Consider the following 23,047-nt stretch of genomic DNA (forward strand, 5'->3'; position numbering starts at 1 on the left):
TCAAAGTATACTACCCTAACCCTAACCCTAACCCTAACCCTAACCCTAACCCTAACCCTAACCTAACCCTAACCCTAACCCTAACCCTAACCCTAACCCTAACCCTAACCCTAACCCTAACCCTTACCCTAACCTTAGCCTTAACCTTTAACCGGTTAAACGAAAAATTAACCTAAACCTTAACCTTAAGCTTAACCTCAATCCTAATCTTCAATAGGAGCCAACATATGCTGAAATAAAGATTAAGGTTGAGTAAACATCAACCTTAACCTTAACTTTAACCTTAAACTTAAAAAATAGCCTACAAATGTTTAGAAATTGATTGATTGGTTGTTGGTTGCTTAACGTCCAGTGGCAAATATTTCATGCATATTCAGGACGAGAACAAGTTCACAATAAATACAATATGTAGGTTGTTGTTATAGAGGCCAACTAGGATGATGGTCGGGGAGATTTCGACTGCCACTGGAAAATGAGGGTATATTGGGTAGGGCCAGAAATTTTGCCTTGCAAAAGGCCACCTAAGGACCCCTCAAAGAATTGTTGCAAGGGTTCTTAACGTGCAAAGAGCGTGGCACTCTCTTTACACGAAACATCGGATTTAACGTACCCTTCTGACGGACGTGACTGCGAACTTGATACATCCCGCACAGCCAAACGGACGCCCCACTTCAGCAAGCGTTTTACTGCCGGTCGGTAGAAGACCAAGTGACCATATTTCTATACCCCAGTCACCCTTGGGGTAGCTTAACAAATGATTAAGGTTAAATGGAAAGTTAACCTTAACCTTTACCTTAACTTTAAGCTTAACCTCATCATTAATCTTTAATTATAGCCAACTTATGCTTAAATAAAGATTAAGGTACTTTGCAAAGTCAATTGTAATCCTAACCTCATCCATAATCTTGAATAATAAGAAACATATGCTTAAAAAAACTGTTAAAGTTCTAAAAGATGTGTCACTATTATTTAACAGGTGTCGGCTGAATACTGATAATATATTCTGAAGCATCTCGGCATTTTCCTAAAAATTGAAATATAAATATCAAGACAAAACGACCAGACAATCACCTTGTGGTCAGTTACTTATTACAGGTATAATATTTACCAATCAACTCATAGGCCAACCTATGAGGTATTATATAGATACTTTTAGTATTTAAAGGAACGCCACACATTCTCATATACCACAGGGAAGGGGATAGATACTTATAGTATCAAAGGGAAGCCGACACGTACTGACAGTACCACAGGGAAGGGGATAGATACTTATAGTATCAAAGAGAATGCGACACATACTGATAGTACAACAGGGAAGGGGATAGATACATTTAGTATCAACGGGAACGCGACACATACTCACAGTATTACAGGGAATGGCATAGATACTCATAGTATTAAAGGGAACGCGACTCATACTTACAGTACAACAGGCAAGGGGATAGATACATAAAGTATCTAAAGGAACACGACAAATACTTACAGTACCACAGGGAAGGGGATAGATACTTATAGTATTAAAGGGAATGCGACAGATACTTACAGTACCATAGGGAAGGGGATAGATACATATAGTATCAAAAGGAACTCGACACATACTTCAAGTACCACAGAAAAGGGGATAGATACTTATAGTATTAAAGGGAACGCGACACATACTTACAGTACCAGAAGGAAGGGATAGATACTTATAGTATCAAGGGGAACGCGACACATACTGACAGTACCATATGAGAGGGGATAGATACTTTTAGTATCAAAGGAAACGCGACACATACTGACAGTACCACAAGGAAGGGATAGATACTTTAAGTATCAAAGAGAACGTGACACATACTGACAGTACCAAAGGGGAGGGGATAGATACATTCAGTATCACAGGGAACGCGACAAACACTTACAGTACAACAGGGAAGGCGATAGATACATATAGTATCAAAGGGAACGCGACACACACTTACAGTACTACAGGGAATGGCATAGATACTTATAGTATCAAAGGGAACGCGACACATACTGACAGTACCACAATGAAGGGGATAAATACTTTTAGTATCAAAGGAAACGCGGCGCATAGTTAGAATACTACAGGGAAGGAATAGATGCTTATAGTATCAATGGAACGCGACACATACTTACAGTAACACAGGAAAAGAGATAGATACATATAATATCAAAGGGAACGCGACACATACTTACAGTACCACAGGCAAGAAGATAGATACATAGAGTATCTAAAGGAACGTGACACATACTTACAGTACCACAGGGAAGGGGATAGATACTTATAGTATCAAAGGGAATGCGACACATACTTACCGTAACACAGAGAAGGGGATATATACTTATAGTATCAAAGTGAACGCGACACATACTGACAGTACCGCAGGGGAAATGATTGATACTTTTAGTATCAAAGGGAACGCGACACATACTCCAGTACCAGAAGGAAGGGATAGATACTTATAGTATCAAAGGGAACGCGACACATACCGACAGTACCACAATGAAGGGGATAGATACTTTTAGTATCAAAGGGAACGCAACACATAGTTAGAATACTACAGTGAAGGGAATAGATACATATAGTACCAAAAGGAACGCAACACATACTTACAGTACCACAAGGAAGATGATTGATACATATAGCATCAAAGGGAACGCGACACATACTTACAGTACCACAGAGAAGGGAATAGATACTTATAGTGTTAAAAGGAACGCGACACATACTTACAGAACCACAGGGAAGGGGATAGATACTTATAATACCAAAGGGAAACAGACACATACTTACAGCTGTCAACATGATGTGGGCAGTCTGTGGAAACTTCTTTTGAATTAGTTTTTCACGTTATCACTATTTTACTTGCTTATAAAGAATCCAATCTTTATTGACTATTGACTTTATAAATATAATTTCACGTCGACAGTTTGCAGACTGACCAGGGATGCATTCATGAGGGTCAAATGTTTAAATTTCGGATCTCAGTGGTGAGAAACCATGATCAACCATGCAACGTAAGGAGTTGAATTTGTTAAAATGTCCGAACAACATGCCGGCTGAGGCCCGCCACCTTCCACCTATGCATTTATCCCCCCCCCTTTTTTTTTAATTAGTCTCGTATGCGAACTCCTTAACATTTTCTTTAAATATCTATTAGGTATATTTGTACCTGAATCTTAAAATCGATCGCATATTAAATCATTTCTTATTCCAATTTATAAAATATTGTAGAAGTAAAACAAAGAATTATTCAAAATATATGCATGCATGACTCTGTGCATCATACTTATGCCTCAGTCTAAATCTAATAAAATTGTGTAAGCATTCACATGAGATGTTATATGTGAGAAATATTATTTATTGTCATGGCCATAATTTATTAACAACTCAAAGTTTTCATTTATGGTTTTAAATCTGATGCTAAGTGATTATAGTATTAATTTAAATCATCCCTTTTAGTGTACATTTGAATTTGTTGTCTTTATTAAAAAAATTTCTCATCTTTTTTTAATATATAGACATAAGATTAAATTAAATATGTACTTTTAATATTGATTCACTATAATAATGTGTATCTGAAGTATATGTGTGTTTGAGTAAATCTTTTCTAATCCTGACACACTTGTAATAAAACAATTTACATCAACAGATCAATCTTAATTGTGTAATTAATGTAACTTCTTTTGCAGATTGATTTACAACTGGCACATATAAGTTGACAGTTAATGCATAAAGAGTGTAGTTTCTATGATATGAGGTATACACAATTAAATGTAAGTATTAATTGTATTATAATGAATGATTCCCGCTAGGGTCCTTCAGTTCTATATTTTATATATACCATTTTCTATAATCTTTATCTGTTTTGCTCATTATTCTCTATTCTTTGTATTTTAACACACCATCATTCTCTTATTATCAGTATTTTCTTAATCTTTAATGTCTCAGCCTTTAAATATTGCACTTTTGCCCATAGGGATTATAACATGATTGGTGTATCTATCCTGTAAACACAATCCAGACCCTCAGTTTATGTGAATATAAATATAAGTTTTCTGGTGTATTTAGTCACACTCACTCAATCTTGAAAAAAAGTCATATTGATTATTAATAACAAATTGGCAAAGCAATGTGATGGGTAAATATCAGTTAAAGTAAGTTGTACTTACAAACTTTATTGTACTTTTACAGACAATTCATCAATTGAACTTTGTGTCAAGTTTTCTTTTAATTCAATAATAATTAGAGAATACACAAATGTGACAATTTTGACTGAAGTTTTCTATTTGTATCATAATATGAATACCAATTACTTTTAAATGCCATTAATGGTTTACATATTTTTTTCAGTACATGCATGAAGATGACTTGGAGGCAATGGTGTCATACACTATAATAGCCTAACTGAAATTTGAAAAAAAAGTAATCAGAGGAAAAGAGTGACCACTTCTTTCTTATAAAGATCAACACACACAAGGAAATTATCAGACAATTTGTAACCAGATATGGGGGCAGTTTAAGATATATGCATGAAAAGAAAGTGAAATCAATGTTTTTTTAGATAAAAGCTTGATGATATAACAAAAATGTAACAGTACTGAATATGAAAACCCCATGCCATGTCACATGTAACTTTTGGAATGCAGAGATTTTCAGTATTACAATAAAAGGAAGGATTTCATTACTGTTAAAACTGACTCAAACATTCAAGACAAAGAAATAAAGAAATAAAAACATAAGAGGAAATAACTGTGCACTTCTTTTTTCAAGGATCAACACACAAAAGGAAATGTTCATATCATTATGCATCATGTGCAGTAGTTGGATAATTTTGGATATATATTCATAAAACTGTGAACTAAGTGATATTTATATTCAAACATTATATGTGGTACCTGCATGTACTTAAAGGTATATATATTGTAATTCACAACATTTTACATGGATATATAGGAATATTCTTTGCATGATACATGTGAAATAAAAAAAAGACAAGTATTGGAATAAAGAATTATCTAGTACAGCAATATCATATGAAAACCAGCAGGATGATACATGTATATGTCTATACATTTATTATGGATCATGGAAACCTACAAGGAAGTATTGTATGAATTGTTATAAGGATTATTAGTTTAAATTCAATGTGACATATGCAATGCCTTTTGTTTTAATTTTGAGAAAACTATTTGAAATGAATGAAGTTCTTTGACATTGAAACCTTTGAAATAGTCATATTTGTATGTAATAGGCAGATAATACTCATACTGAAATCAAGGCTTTCACATGCATACAACTTTATTGAATAAACAAATAGATTTATCTCAAGTAAATTTCTTTTTTTAATGTTTTTTTTTCTATAATAATTTACTGTTTTGTACTGGAAAAAGTGCAATGAATGAATGATGCATGTTCAAAAAATGAACATAGCTCTAAAAATTATTGCTTATATAGCTGATCTAGTTTTAAAAAAGACCCATTCACACATGTGATGTAAAAGTAACTGATCCTTATAATTCAGTGAATTAATTAAAAATGTTTTTAAATTTAATAAAAAAAACACTGAAAATACTTTAACAGGGCTGAGTAGATAAATATTTCTGACAAAACATGAGTTTAATAGAAGGGGTTTCATACTACCATACACTAGTGCTTGTTGAAGTGTTTTCCCTATCAGGAGAATCATTTTGTTTTAGAAATACTGTTATGCCGTTCGTCATCACGTTAATTCACTGTGTTAAACCTTGGTAATCTAAAAGTTGTAAAGTCCCTTTGATATTAAAATATAAGGAAGTAAGCAAGATAATATTATTTGCAATCGGCAGATATGACACACAAATATGTTTAGAAGTGAACATTTGGTTACGAAAACCCTCACAAAGTATAATGTCAGAGTATCCCCCTTTTTTCTCTTCGTATGCATGGTGATTCTTTAAAGATTCATGAACATCTCAAGTATGAAAATGTGAAAAAAAACCATTATTTTACATCTTTAATGTGTTTATCTCTAGCCAGAAACTATCAAAATGTCGATTATTTCTTTCCCGGCATTTTTACACCGAAAAGGGGAATAATCGATCTGAATCAATTCAGTGTTTAAATGTCGCCGAGTAAGGACTTCAATATCATTCATATATAAAGATCGCATTGGCGCACCCAGTTAACATTTATTGATCTCTTTAAATCTTGGCATATTTATTCTTGGAAAGCTCATGAATACGAAGATTGCTGTTTCTTGTTTTTAAAATGAATATAACATTTCTAAAATTGGCAAAATAGTTGACTTTTGGTGTGGCCACGGTTGGATTGTTTGTCATTTCTGTAATTTTTATTATAAAAGGGCACATTTAAAGAATGAAACAGCTCTTACGGGAAACATAACATATTTGTCAACCAAATACAACTTTATTTTTATTCATTTGTCTAGTTCTATGGGGTGCGCCAGGCTCTTGAAGTTGGACGTCACACGCCATCTTTGAATGCTGCCCGTTACCCTGGCAACCAGATGGAGGGTTCTGAGACACCAGAAATTAAAACTTTGGATGATATTAGGGATGATAAAATTAAATTCTGGGTATGAAAGTTTCTAGACATAAATTCTAATTAATCCAAATTTCATTGATTTTATATGAATAAATAGCCGATTTACTCTCGAACAGCATTAACCTACCTGCGTACTCCCAGTACAACAGTGAAAGGGATAGATACATATAGTACCAAAATAAACGCGACACACACTTACAGTACCACAGGGAAGGCGATACATACTTATAGTATCAAAAGGAAGGCGACACATACTAACAGTACCACAAGGAAGGGTGTAGATACTTATAATGTCAAAGGGAAGATGACACATACTAACAGTACCACAGGGAAGGAGATAGATACTTATAGTATCAAAGGGAAACAGACACATACTTACAGTACCACAGGGGGAGAGGATAGATACATTTAGTATCAACGGGAACGCGACACATACTTACAGTATTACAGGGAATGGCATAGATACTCATAGTATTAAAGGGAACGCGACACATACTTACAGTACCACAGGGAAGGGGATAGATACTTATAGTATCAAAGGGAAGACGACACATACTTATAGTACAACAGGGAAGGGGATAGATACATTTAGTATTAACGGGAAAGCGACACATACTTACAGTATTACAGGGAATGGCATAGATACTCATAGTATTAAAGGGAACGCGACACATATTTACAGTACCACAGGCAAGGGGATAGATACTTATAGTATTAAAGGTAATGCGAGACATACTTACAGTACCACAGGTAAGGGGATAGATACATATAGTATAAAAAAGAACGCGACACATACTTAAAGTAACATTGGGAATGATACAGATACATATAGTATCAAAGGAAACGTGACACATACTAACAGTACCACTTGGAAGGGGACAGGTTGATTGATTGATTGTTTTTTGCTTAACGTCCAGTGGCAAATATTTCATGCATATTCAGGACGAGAACAAGTTCACAAAAAAAACAATAGGTAGGTCTTGTCACAATAGAGGCCATCTGGGATGATGGTCGGGGAAATTAGGACTGCCACTGGAAAATGAGGGTATATTGGATAGGGACAGAAATTTTGCCTTGCAACAGGCCACCTACAGACCCCTCAAAGAGTTGTTGCAAGGGTTCTTAACGTGCAAAGAGCGTGGCACTCTCTTTACACGAGGCAAAGGAGACAGATACTTACAGTATCAAAGGGAAGGCGAAACATACTTACAGTACCAGAGGGAAGGGGATATATACATATATTACCAAAAGGAACGCGACACATACTAACAGTACCACAGAGAAGGGGATATATACTTATAGTATTAAAGGGAACGCGACACATACTTACAGAACCACAGGGAAGGGGATAGATACTTTTAGTATCTAAAGGAACGCGACACATTCTCAAAGTACCACAGGGAAGGGGATAGATACAGAGAGTATCAAAGGGAAGACGACACATACTTACAGTATCACAGGGAAGGGGATAGATAATTATAGTATCAAAGGGAACGCGACACATACTGACAGTACCGCAGGGGAAATGATTGATACTTATAGTATCAAGGGGAACACGACACATACAGAAAAACAGTGAAGGGGGTAGATACATATAGTACCAAAAGGAACGCGACACATACTTACAGAACCACAGGGAAGGGAATAGATACTCATAGTATCAAAGGGAAACAGACACATACTGACAGTACCACAGGGAAGGGATAGATACTTGTAGTGTCAAAGGGAACGCAACACATTCTTACAGAACCACAGGGAAGGGGATAGATAATTATAGTAGCAAAGGGAAACAGACATATACTAACAGTACCACTGGGAAGGGGATAGATACTTTTAGTATCTAAAGGAATGCGACACATTCTCAAAGTACCACAGGGAAGGGGATAGATACTTATAGTATCAAAGGGAAGCCGACACATACTGACAGTACCAAAGGAAAGGGATAGATACTTATAGTATCAAGGGGAACGCGACACATATTGACAGTACCATATGAGAGGGGATAGATACTTTTAGTATCAAAGGGAAACAGACACATACTAACAGTACCACAGGGAAGGGGATAGACACAGATAGTATTAAAGGGAAGACGACACATACTTACAGTACCTTAGGGGAGGGGATAGATACTTATAGTATTAAAGGGAATGCGACACATACTTACAGCATCACAGGGAAGGGGATAGATTCTTAAAGTATGAAAGGGAACGCGACACATACTGACTGTACCGCAGGGGAAATGATTGATACTTATAGTATCAAGGGGAACACGACACATACAGAAAAACAGTGAAGGGGGTAGATACATATAGTATCAAAAGGAATTAGACACATACTGACAGTACCAAAGGGAAGGGGATAGATTATTGTAGTGTCAAAGGGAACGCAACACATACTTACAGTACCACAGAGAAGGGGATAGATACTTATAGTATTAAAGGGAACGCGACACATACTAACAGTACCACAGAGAAGGGGATATATACTTATAGTATTAAAGGGAACGCGACACATACTTACAGAACCACAGGGAAGGGGATAGATACTTTTAGTATCTAAAGGAACGCGACACATTCTCAAAGTACCACAGGGAAGGGGATAGATACAGAGAGTATCAAAGGGAAGACGACACATACTTAGAGTATCACAGGGAAGGGGATAGATAATTATAGTATCAAAGGGAACGCGACACATACTGACAGTACCGCAGGGGAAATGATTGATACTTATAGTATCAAGGGGAACACGACACATACAGAAAAACAGTGAAGGGGGTAGATACATATAGTACCAAAAGGAACGCGACACATACTTACAGAACCACAGGGAAGGGAATAGATACTCATAGTATCAAAGGGAAACAGACACATACTGACAGTACCACAGGGAAGGGATAGATACTTGTAGTGTCAAAGGGAACGCAACACATACTTACAGTACCACAGAGAAGGGGATAGATACTTAAAATATTAAAGGGAACGCGACACATTCTTACAGAACCACAGGGAAGGGGATAGATAATTATAGTAGCAAAGGGAAACAGACATATACTAACAGTACCACTGGGAAGGGGATAGATACTTTTAGTATCTAAAGGAATGCGACACATTCTCAAAGTACCACAGGGAAGGGGATAGATACTTATAGTATCAAAGGGAAGCCGACACATACTGACAGTACCAAAGGAAAGGGATAGATACTTATAGTATCAAGGGGAACGCGACACATATTGACAGTACCATATGAGAGGGGATAGATACTTTTAGTATCAAAGGGAAACAGACACATACTAACAGTACCACAGGGAAGGGGATAGACACAGATAGTATTAAAGGGAAGACGGGACATACTTACAGTACCTTAGGGGAGGGGATAGATACTTATAGTATTAAAGGGAATGCGACACATACTTACAGCATCACAGGGAAGGGGATAGATTCTTAAAGTATGAAAGGGAACGCGACACATACTGACTGTACCGCAGGGGAAATGATTGATACTTATAGTATCAAGGGGAACACGACACATACAGAAAAACAGTGAAGGGGGTAGATACATATAGTATCAAAAGGAATTAGACACATACTGACAGTACCAAAGGGAAGGGGATAGATTATTGTAGTGTCAAAGGGAACGCAACACATACTTACAGTACCACAGAGAAGGGGATAGATACTTATAGTATTAAAGGGAACGCCACACATACTTACAGAACCACAGGGAAGGGGATAGATAATTATAGTATCAAAGGGAAACAGACATATACTAACAGTACCACTGGGAAGGGGATAGATACTTTTAGTATCAAAGGGAATGCGACACATACTTACAGTATCACAGGGAAGGGGAAAGATACTTATAGTATCAAAGGGAATGCGACACATACTGACAGTACCACAGGAAAGGGGAAAGATACTTTTAGTATCTATAGAACGCGACACATTCTCAAAGTACCACAGGGAAAGAGACAGATATTTATAGTATCAAAGGGAAGCCGACACATACTGACAGTACCACAGGGAAGAGGATATATACTTGTAGTGTCAAAGGGAACGCGACACATACTTACAGTACTACAGGGAATGGCATAGATACTTATAGTATCAAAGGGAATGCGACACATACTTACATTATCACAGGGAAGGGGTTAGATACTTTTAGTATCAAAGGTAACGCGACACATACTGACAGTGCCGTAGGGGAGATGATTAATACTTATAGTATCAAGACGAACGCAACACATACTCACAGTACAACAATGAAGAGGATACTTATAGTATCAAAGGGAAGACGACACATACTCACAGTACCACAGGGAAGAGGATAGCTACTTTTAGTATCAAAATGAAGGCGACACATCCTTATAGTACAACAGGGAAGGGAGAGATACTTATAGTATATACCGTAATGCGACACATACTTACAGTACCACAAGGAAGGGGAAATATTAATAAAGCATCAAAGGGGAAGATGACACATCCTAACAGTACCAAAGGGATGGGGATAGATACTTATAGTATCACAGTGAACGCGACACATCCTTACAGTACAACAGGGAAGGGGATAGATACGTATAGTATATAAGGGAATGCGACACATTCGTACAGTATTAAAGGGAAGGGTAAAGATACATATAGTATCAAAGGGGAAGGTGACACATACTAACAGTACCACAGGGAAGGAGATAGATACTTATAGTATTAAAGGGAACGCCACACATACTTACAGAACCACAGGGAAGGGGATAGATAATTATAGTATCAAAGGGAAACAGACATATACTAACAGTACCACTGGGAAGGGGATAGATACTTTTAGTATCAAAGGGAATGCGACACATACTTACAGTATCACAGGGAAGGGGAAAGATACTTATAGTATCAAAGGGAATGCGACACATACTGACAGTACCACAGGAAAGGGGAAAGATACTTTTAGTATCTATAGAACGCGACACATTCTCAAAGTACCACAGGGAAAGAGACAGATATTTATAGTATCAAAGGGAAGCCGACACATACTGACAGTACCACAGGGAAGAGGATATATACTTGTAGTGTCAAAGGGAACGCGACACATACTTACAGTACTACAGGGAATGGCATAGATACTTATAGTATCAAAGGGAATGCGACACATACTTACATTATCACAGGGAAGGGGTTAGATACTTTTAGTATCAAAGGTAACGCGACACATACTGACAGTGCCGTAGGGGAGATGATTAATACTTATAGTATCAAGACGAACGCAACACATACTCACAGTACAACAATGAAGAGGATACTTATAGTATCAAAGGGAAGACGACACATACTCACAGTACCACAGGGAAGAGGATAGCTACTTTTAGTATCAAAATGAAGGCGACACATCCTTATAGTACAACAGGGAAGGGAGAGATACTTATAGTATATACCGTAATGCGACACATACTTACAGTACCACAAGGAAGGGGAAATATTAATAAAGCATCAAAGGGGAAGATGACACATCCTAACAGTACCAAAGGGATGGGGATAGATACTTATAGTATCACAGTGAACGCGACACATCCTTACAGTACAACAGGGAAGGGGATAGATACGTATAGTATATAAGGGAATGCGACACATTCGTACAGTATTAAAGGGAAGGGTAAAGATACATATAGTATCAAAGGGGAAGGTGACACATACTAACAGTACCACAGGGAAGGAGATAGATACTTATAATATTAAAAGGAACGCAACCATACACACAGTACCATAGGGGAGGTAATAGATACTTTTAGTATCAAAGGGAACGCGACACATACTTACAGTACCACAGAGAAGGGGATAAATACTTATAGTATTAAAAGGAACGCAACACATACTTACAGTACCACAGTCGAGGGGATAGATACTTTTAGTATCAAAGAGATCGCGACACATACTTACAGTACCACAGGTAAGAGGATAGATACTTATAGTGTCAAAGGGAAGATGACACATACTTACACTACCACAGGGAAGGGGAATAGATACTTATAGTATCAAAGGGAAGATGACACATACTTACAGTATCACAGGGAAGAGGATAGATACTTATAGTATCAAAGGGAAACAGACACATACTAACAGTACCACAGGGAAGGGGATAGATACATGGAGTATCAAAGGGGAGACGACACATACGTACAGTACCTCAGGGGAGGGGATAGATACTGATAGTATCAAAGGGAATGCGACACATACTTACAGTATCACAGGGAAGGGGATAGATACATATAGTATTAAAAGGAAGGCGACACATACTGACAGTACAACAGGGAAGGGGATATATACATATAGTATCAAAGGGAACGCGACACATACTTACAGTACCACAGGCAAGGGAATATATACATATAATAACAAAACGAACGCGACGCATACTTACAGTACCATACGGGAGGGGATAGATACTTTTACTATCAAAGGGAACACGACACATACAGACAGTACCGTAGGGATGATGATAAATACTTATAGTATCAAGAAGAACGCAACACATACTCACAGTACAACAGTGAAGGGGATAGATACTTATAGTATCAAAGGGAATGCGACACATACTGACAGTACCACAGGAAAGGGGAAAGATACTTTTAGTATCTATAGAACGCGACACATTCTCAAAGTACCACAGGGAAAGAGACAGATATTTATAGTATCAAAGGGAAGCCGACACATACTGACAGTACCACAGGGAAGAGGATATATACTTGTAGTGTCAAAGGGAACGCGACACATACTTACAGTACTACAGGGAATGGCATAGATACTTATAGTATCAAAGGGAATGCGACACATACTTACATTATCACATGGAAGGGGATAGATACTTTTAGTATCAAAGGTAACGCGACACATACTGACAGTGCCGTAGGGGAGATGATTAATACTTATAGTATCAAGACGAACGCAACACATACTCACAGTACAACAGTGAAGAGGATACTTATAGTATCAAAGGGAAGACGACACATACTCACAGTACCACAGGGAAGAGGATAGCTACTTTTAGTATCAAAATGAAGGCGACACATCCGTATAGTACAACAGGGAAGGGAGAGATACTTATAGTATATACCGGAATGCGACACATACTTACAGTACCACAAGGAAGGGGAAATATTAATAAAGCATCAAAGGGGAAGATGACACATCCTAACAGTACCACAGGGATGGGGATAGATACTTATAGTATCACAGTGAACGCGACACATCCTTACAGTACAACAGGGAAGGGGATAGATACGTATAGTATATAAGGGAATGCGACACATTCGTACAGTATTAAAGGGAAGGGTAAAGATACATATAGTATCAAAGGGGAAGGTGACACATACTAACAGTACCACAGGGAAGGAGATAGATACTTATAATATTAAAAGGAACGCAACCATACACACAGTACCATAGGGAGGTAATAGATACTTTTAGTATAAAAGGGAACGCGACACATACTTACAGTACCACAGGTATGAGGATAGATACTTATAGTATCAAAGGGAAGATGACACATACTTACCATACCACAGGGAAGGGGAATAGATACTTATAGTATCAAAGGGAAGATGACACATACTTACAGTACCACAGGGAAGGGGATAGATACTTATAGTATCAAAGGGAAACAGACACATACTAACAGTACCACAGGGAAGGGGATAGATACATGGAGTATCAAAGGGGAGACGACACATACGTACAGTACCTCAGGGGAGGGGATAGATACTGATAGTATCAAAGGGAATGCGACACATTCGTACAGTATTAAAGGGAAGGGTAAAGATACATATAGTATCAAAGGGGAAGGTGACACATACTAACAGTACCACAGGGAAGGAGATAGATACTTATAATATTAAAAGGAACGCAACCATACACACAGTACCATAGGGGAGGTAATAGATACTTTTAGTATCAAAGGGAACGCGACACATACTTACAGTACCACAGAGAAGGGGATGAATACTTATAGTATTAAAAGGAACGCAACACATACTTACAGTACCACAGTCGAGGGGATAGATACTTTTAGTATCAAAGAGATCGCGACACATACTTACAGTACCACAGGTAAGAGGATAGATACTTATAGTGTCAAAGGGAAGATGACACATACTTACACTACCACAGGGAAGGGTAATAGATACTTATAGTATCAAAGGGAAGATGACACATACTTACAGTATCACAGGGAAGGGGATAGATACTTATAGTATCAAAGGGAAACAGACACATACTAACAGTACCACAGGAAAGGGGATAGATACATGGAGTATCAAAGGGGAGACGACACATACGTACAGTACCTCAGGGGAGGGGATAGATACTGATAGTATCAAAGGGAATGCGACACATACTTACAGTATCACAGGGAAGGGGATAGATACATATAGTATTAAAAGGAAGGCGACACATACTGACAGTACAACAGGGAAGGGGATATATACATATAGTATCAAAGGGAACGCGACACATACTTACAGTACCACAGGCAAGGGAATATATACTTATAATAACAAAACGAACGCGACGCATACTTACAGTACCATACGGGAGGGGATAGATACTTTTAGTATCAAAGGGAACACGACACATACTGACAGTACCGTAGGTATGATGATAAATACTTATAGTATCAAGAAGAACGCGACACATACTCACAGTACAACAGTGAAGGGGATAGATACATATAGTACCAAAAGGAACGCAACACATAATAACAGTACCAGAGGGAAGGCGATAGATACTTATAGTGTCAAAGGGAAGACAACACTTACTTACAGTACCACAGGGAAGGGAATTGATGCATATAGTATCCAAGGGAATGCGACACATACTTATAGTATCACAGGAAAGGGGATAGATACGTATAGTATATAAGGGAAACAGACACATACTTACAGTACCACAGGGAAAGGTATAGATACTTATAGTGTCAAAGGGAAGACGACCCATACTAACAGTACCACAGGGAAGGGGATAGATATATATAGTATCAAAAGGAAAGGTGACACAAACTGTCAGTACAACAGGGAAAGGTATAGATACATATAGTATCAAAGGGAAGGCGACACATACTGACAGAACCGTAGGGGAGATGATTAATACTTATAGTATCAAGACGAACGCGACACATACTCACAGTACAACAGTGAAGAGGATACTTATAGTATCAAAGGGAAGACGACACATACTCACAGTACCACAGGGAAGGGGAAAGCTACTTTTAGTATCAAAATGAAGGCGACACATCCTTATAGTACAACAGCGAAGGGAGAGATAAATAAAGTATCAAAGGGGAAGGTGACACTTCCTAACAGTACCACAGGGATGGGGATAGACACTTATAGTATCACAGTGAACGCGACACATCCTTACAGTACAACAGGGAAGGGGATAGATACTTATAGTATATAAGAGAATGCGACACATTCGTACAGTACTACAGGGAAGGGTAAATATACATATAGTATCAAAGGGGAAGGTGACACATACTAATAGTACCACAGGGAAGGAGATAGATACTTATAATATTTAAAGGAACGCAACCATACACACAGTACCATAGAGGAGGTAATAGATACTTTTAGTATCAAAGGGAACGCGACACATACTTACAGTACCACAGGTAAGAGGATAGATACTTATAGTATCTTAGGGAAGATGACACATACTTACACTACCACAGGGAAGGGGAATAAATACTTATAGTATCAAAGGGAAGATGACACATACTAACAGTACCACAGGGAAGGGGATAGATACTTATAGTATCAAAGGGAAACAGACACATACTAACAGTACCTCAGGGGAGGGGATAGATACTTATAGTATCAAAGGGAATGCGACACAAACTTACAGTATCACAGGGAAGGGGATAGATACTTATAGTATTAAAGGGAAGGCGACACATACTGACAGTACAACAGGGAAGGGGATAGATATATATAGTATCAAAGGGAAAGGTGACACAAACTGTCAGTACAACAGGGAAAGGTATAGATACATATAGTATCAAAGGGAAGGCGACACATACTTACAGTACCAAAGGGGAGGGGAAAGATACATAAAGTATCAAAGGGGAAGGTGACACATACTAACAGTACCACAGGGAAGGGGATAGATACTTATAGTATCACAGTGAACGCGACACATACTAACAGCACCACAGGGAAGGGGATAGATACTCATAGTATCAAAGGTAAGGCGACACATACTAACAGTACAACAGGGAAGGGGATAGATACATATAGTATCAAAGAGAACGCGACACATACTTACAGTACTACAGGGAATGGCATAGATACTCATAGTATCAAAGGGAACGCGACACATACGTATAGTACTACAGGCAAGGGGTTAGATACATAAAGTATCTAAAGGAACGCGACACATACTTACAGTACCACAGGGAAGGGGATAGATACATATAGTATCAACGGGAACGCGACACATACTAACAGTACCACAGAGAAGGGGATAGATACTTTTAGTATTAAAAGGAACGCGACACATACTTAAAGTAACAAAGGGAATGAGATAGATACATATAGTATCAAAGGAAACGTGACACATACTTACAGTACCACTGGGAAGGAGACAGATACTCATAGTATCAAAGGGATGGCGAAACATACTTACAGTACCAGAGGGAAGGGGATAGATACTTTTAGTATAAAAAAAAAGTAAAAACACAAAAATACTGAACTACGAGGAAAATTCAGAAAGGAAAGTCCCAAATCAAATGGCAAAATCAAAAGTTGAAACACATCAAACGAATGGATAACAACTGTCATATTCCTGATTGGTACAGGCATTGTCTGATGTAGAAAATGGTGGATTGAACTTGGTTTTATAGCTAGCTAAACCTCTCACTTGTATGACAGTCGCATCAAATTCCATAACATTGGCAACGATGCGTGAAGAAAACAAACAGACACAATAAGTAAAAATGTCAAAAATAGGAGTACAGCAGTCAATATTGTGTTATCATCTTAATCACTATAAAAAAAACAACAAATGTAACGAACTTGCACAAAAAGGTATACATCAAATTTAACATCCTCATTTTGCCTATATTATACGATTTTATTTATCTAGTATGTACAATCTACCCATAAAGAATGGAAGGTTTTCAGAACTGATGTAAAATTGCGCGTTTGAAATTCGCACAGGTAGACATAAAATAATGTTGTCGTTCAAAGTATGACGGCATACATAAGTACAGAGTCACGTTAAGTAGATATAACAAAAAACAGACTTAACAGTAAAAGTAATAATAATAAATAAAATAATTTTGTGGTTCAGAGTATGACGGGATACATAAGTACAGAGTAACGTTAAATGTTTATCACAAAAAACAGACTTAACAGAAAAAGTAGTATTAATAAATAAAATAGTTTTGTCATTAAAGATAAGGACATGCGCATGCGTGGGGAAAGAAGGTCGATCTATTTGGAGCTGAAAATTTTTCTAAAATTACTTAGAATCGTGCCTTCATTATTACCATATTTTCATTTGTATCATCAAATTGGATGATTAACTGTAAATGTACACTACATTGTAAAAAAATTATTCACTTAAACATTTTTGTAAATTTTTCCTAAAATTCCCTCACTGACTCTAGCAACACATAAACATCCGGTTTTTGAACTTCCGGTCTAAATTACGAACCAAACTATTACTATCTTCTGACTAACAAGGCTATCTATTCCTTCATTACCTGCAACCCTGTGGAGCCCAGGGTACGAAGATCTAACATGTCATATTCAAAGGTAATCCTCAATAGGTAATAGGTAACAATAGATATAATATTTTTATAATTAACCTATATAGTTAACATTTAAATCAACCAAATAAGACCATAGCCTTCATATGTCCACTAACTCTCTATACTCTAGTGACTGGCCTGATACTCCTGAAGTTATGCAATCAGCCTATACAAACAAATAACCAGGAAACTAGCCCAACAAACACCATTGGCAACTTACATGCAATAAAATCAGTAAACTTCTCAAACTTTAGAGAAATTGTACAACATCTTAAATAAAAAAATGTCAAAGCATCAAACCAATACTTATTCCTTATGTTACTAGCTCTTTCCGGCGACACAGAGCTAAACCCAGTACCTTAAACACCCAAATGGCCCTGTGGTACATTTGAAAAAGCAGTGACTTGGAGCCAAAAAGCTATCTGTTGCGATACATGTAACATCTGGTACCATGCAAACTGCCAAGGCATGCCATCCCTAAACTACAAATGCTTGGATTCATCAAACATATCCTGGCATTGTATACAATTTGTAATGCCTAACTTTTCATCATCAATATTCGACTTATCATCACTCGAAACATCTAATTCATTTGATCCCCTACACGACCAATCAGTAGGAAACCTAAACTTACAACCTATAGCTACTGCATCCTCATCACCGAAAAAACAGGTGAACAAGCGAACTCAATGTAAAAATAAAACAAAAAAAATTTCAAACATCAATTTTCAGTCACTTAAAAAAAAAAAGACAAGAATTACAAGAAATTTTAATATCAACTAAACCTGACATCATCATAGGTACTGAAACCTGGCTCAATAAAGACATATTATCATCTGAATTTTTCCCAATGATAGACTATACTGTATATAGGAAAGACCAACCTCTAAGCGATAAAAATCTTAGCCATGGAGGTGTACTCATTGCAGTAACAACAAACTTACTATCCGAAGAAATAAGAGATCTACAAACAGATTCAGAATCTATTTGGGTACAAATAAACATGACAAATGCCAGGAAGTTATTTGTTGGAAGTTATTATCGACCTCCATCTGATAATGGCACATCCATTGAACAGCTTAAAATCTCACTAGATCGCATAAACAAAAATACAAAATCTACAAAAAAAGTGGGATATTCCATGCACCATCCTGAGTAAACCAGACATCAAGCTACATGAACAACTTTTAAATATTATAAATGAACATTCACTTGAGCAGATTGCAAAAAAGCCCACTAGGGGAGACAGAAAACTTGATCTCATTCTCACCAACATATCAAGCATAGTCAACAAAGTGAAGACTATGCCTCCTATCGGAAATGCAGACCATGATATCGTCTATGCAGAATGTGCACTATCTCTAAAACGCAACAAGACAATGCCAAGAAAAACTTACCAGTACAGAAAAGCTAACTGGGAAAACATCAAACAAGATGTGAACAAACTCACACAAGAAATCAAAGGTCATTATACATTTACAGAAAGGCTACTTCAATCAGTCAAGAAAAACATCCCCCAGAAGACAATCATAAACAAGAAAACTACCCTGGGTTGATAAAACATTAAAAATCATGATAAACAAAGTTTAAAGACTACATAAAAAGAGCAAAAACAGTCCACATCAAATGAAAAAATACAAATACTTAAAAAGAACATTACAAAAAGAAATGCGTAATGCCTACTGGAATTACATCGAAAAAATGATGTTTGATCTGCTAATAGAAGAACCAGATGACAACATCAGAAAAAAACAACCTAAGAACTTGTTTACATACATAAAAAGTATTAAAAATGACAATACAGGCATTGCTGCACTTAGAAAAGATGGTAAACTTACTGACAATACATCTGACAAAACTTACATCCTAAATAGTCAGTTTCAAAAAGCATTTTCTGAAGAAACAACAAGTGAACCTATTCCGGATTAAGGGAAATCGAACTATCCTAAAATGAACAAGATCACCATCTCGAAGAAGGGTGTAATAAAATTACTGGACAAGATCAATCCTAATAAAGCAACTGGTCCAGATCAAATTTGCGAAACAGTACTTAAAGAACTTATTAGCGACATTTCAACTGCAATCACCTACATCTTCCAAAAATCCCTCGACACAGGAAAAATCCCAAAAGATTGGAAACATGCAAATGTCTGTCCTATTTTTTTAAAAGGTGATAAACACAACGCAATAAACTATAGGCCCATATCTCTCACATGCATACTTTGTAAGATCATGGAACATATAATAGCCAGTAGTATGATGGACCACCTACAAAATAACAAAATCTTGTACGACCTTCAATACGGATTTCGAGCATCTAGATCATGTGAAACCCAACTAGTATCATTCATCCAAAAACTAGCAAAAAATAACAACAATAACATCCAAACTGACATAATTGTGATGGACTTTGACAAAGTTCCTCACAAAAGACTTCTCTACAAACTGAAACATTATGGCATTGATCTCAACACTTTAAAATGGATAGACGATTTTCTCACATCTCGGACACAAACAGTGATTATTGATGGTGTTAAGTCAGACAAAATAAACGTTACATCTGGTGTTTCCCAAGGTACAGTTTTGGGTCCGATCCTGTTCCTTGTATATATAAATGACTTTAACGAATACATCAAACACAGTACCCTCAGATTATTTGCAGATGATAGCACAATTTATAAAACAATACGAAACAAAGAAGACACACAAAAACTGCAAGAAGACCTCACATCAGCAGCAAAATGGGAGAAGGACTGGCTCATGTCATTCCATCCAGACAAGTGTTCAGTCCTTCAGATAACAATCAAGAAAAACTCATTGACTATACTTTCCACCAACATGTACTTCAAAAAGAAACATCCACAAAATATCTGGGAATAACTATATAAACTGATCTAAAATGGAACAAACATGTAAACAATATCACAGCTGCAGCCACATAAAAGTTGATCTTTATTAAAAGAAATCTAAAAGTTAATTCAAAAACCGTCAAAGAAAAAGCACACTTTGCACTAGTAAGACCAAAGCTAGAATACAGCAGCTGCGTCTGGGACCCACATATCAAATCACAAACCCACCAATTTGAGATGGTCCAGCGCAGAGCAGCAAGGTACACGTGCAACAGATACCATAACACTAGGTCAGTCACTGAAATGCTGCAAACACTAAATTGGGCAACACTTGAGAAAAGGCGAATTATAACCCGCATCATTTTCCTCTACAAAATTATACATCATCTTGTTGCCATATATCCGACAGACCTACTTACACAATCTGATACAAGAACACGACAACATTCACATATTTATTCTTTCAGACCCATACAAACCACTAAAGACTCATACAAGTACGCATTCTACCCAAGAACAATCTTACAATGGAACCTTCTCCCAGTAGCTGCAGTTCAATGTACTACTCTTGAAAGCTTCAAAGAACAGATTCAAATATATGTTCTCAATAAACATCTAAACATTTAAATAAATTCTATAATGTATATAGTTTTAACCAAAATGTATAGTACAAAAACAGAAGAAAAAGAAGTTATGTTGAAATTTTTTATTTTTATTTTTTTGTATATTATTCACTGTAAATGAAAATTAGATCCCACGAACGCGCGGCATAGTAAAATCAGTGCCCATCACGTTATCATCAGTATGTTGATGGAGTCCTAAATTATAAAAAGAAAGTATGACATGATACAAAAGTAAAAGTAATATTAATAAATAAAATAAAAGGAACGCGACACATACTTACAGTACCACAGGCAAGGGGATATTTACTTATAGTATCAAAACGAAGGCGACGCATACTTACAGTAAAATATGGGAGGGAATAGATACTTTTAGTATCAAAGGGATCGCGACACATACTGACAGTACCGCAGAGGAGATGATTGATACATACAGTATCAAGGGGAACGCGACACATACTCACAGTACAACAGTGAAGGGGATAGATAAGTATAGTACCAAAAGGAACGCGACACATACTTACAGTACCACAGGGAAGGCGATAAATACTTATAGTGTCAAAGGGAAGATAACACATACTTAAAGTACCACAGTGAAGGGGATTGATACATATAGTATCAAAGGGAAGGCGACACATACTAACAGTACCACAGGGCAGTGTATAGATACTTATAGTGTCAAAGGGAAGACGACACATACTAACAATACCACAGGGAAGGGGATAGATACTTATAGTATCGGAGGGAAACAGACACATACTTACAGTACCACAGGGAAGGGGATAGATACATATAGTATCAAAGGGAACGCGAAACATACTTACAGTACCACAGGGAAGGGATAGATACTTGTAGTGTCAGAGGGAAGGCGACAAATACTTACAGTACCACAGGGAAGGGTATAGATGCCTATAGTGTCAAAGGGAAGACGACACATACTTACAGTACCACAGGGAAGGGGATAGATACTTATAGTATGAAAGGGAAACAGACACATACTTCCAGTACCACAGGGAAGGGAATAGATACTTACAGTATCAAAGGGAAGGCGACACATGTACTATTTTGGTAAAGTTCCGAATTGACCATGTCGTCCTTTCTTTATCATTTCACTCTCCAGTCTCATCTATCCCTCGATATTTGTCAAACCTGAAACACGTTGTTTTTTCTATTTGAAGTTTTATCCACCACTATAGTAAGTTTATCTTTTAAATGTGTACTCATTTTTTATATCGTTGTGC

This window comes from Mytilus edulis, chromosome 4 (genome assembly GCF_963676685.1).
Source record: "Mytilus edulis chromosome 4, xbMytEdul2.2, whole genome shotgun sequence".
NCBI lineage: Eukaryota > Metazoa > Mollusca > Bivalvia > Mytilida > Mytilidae > Mytilus > Mytilus edulis.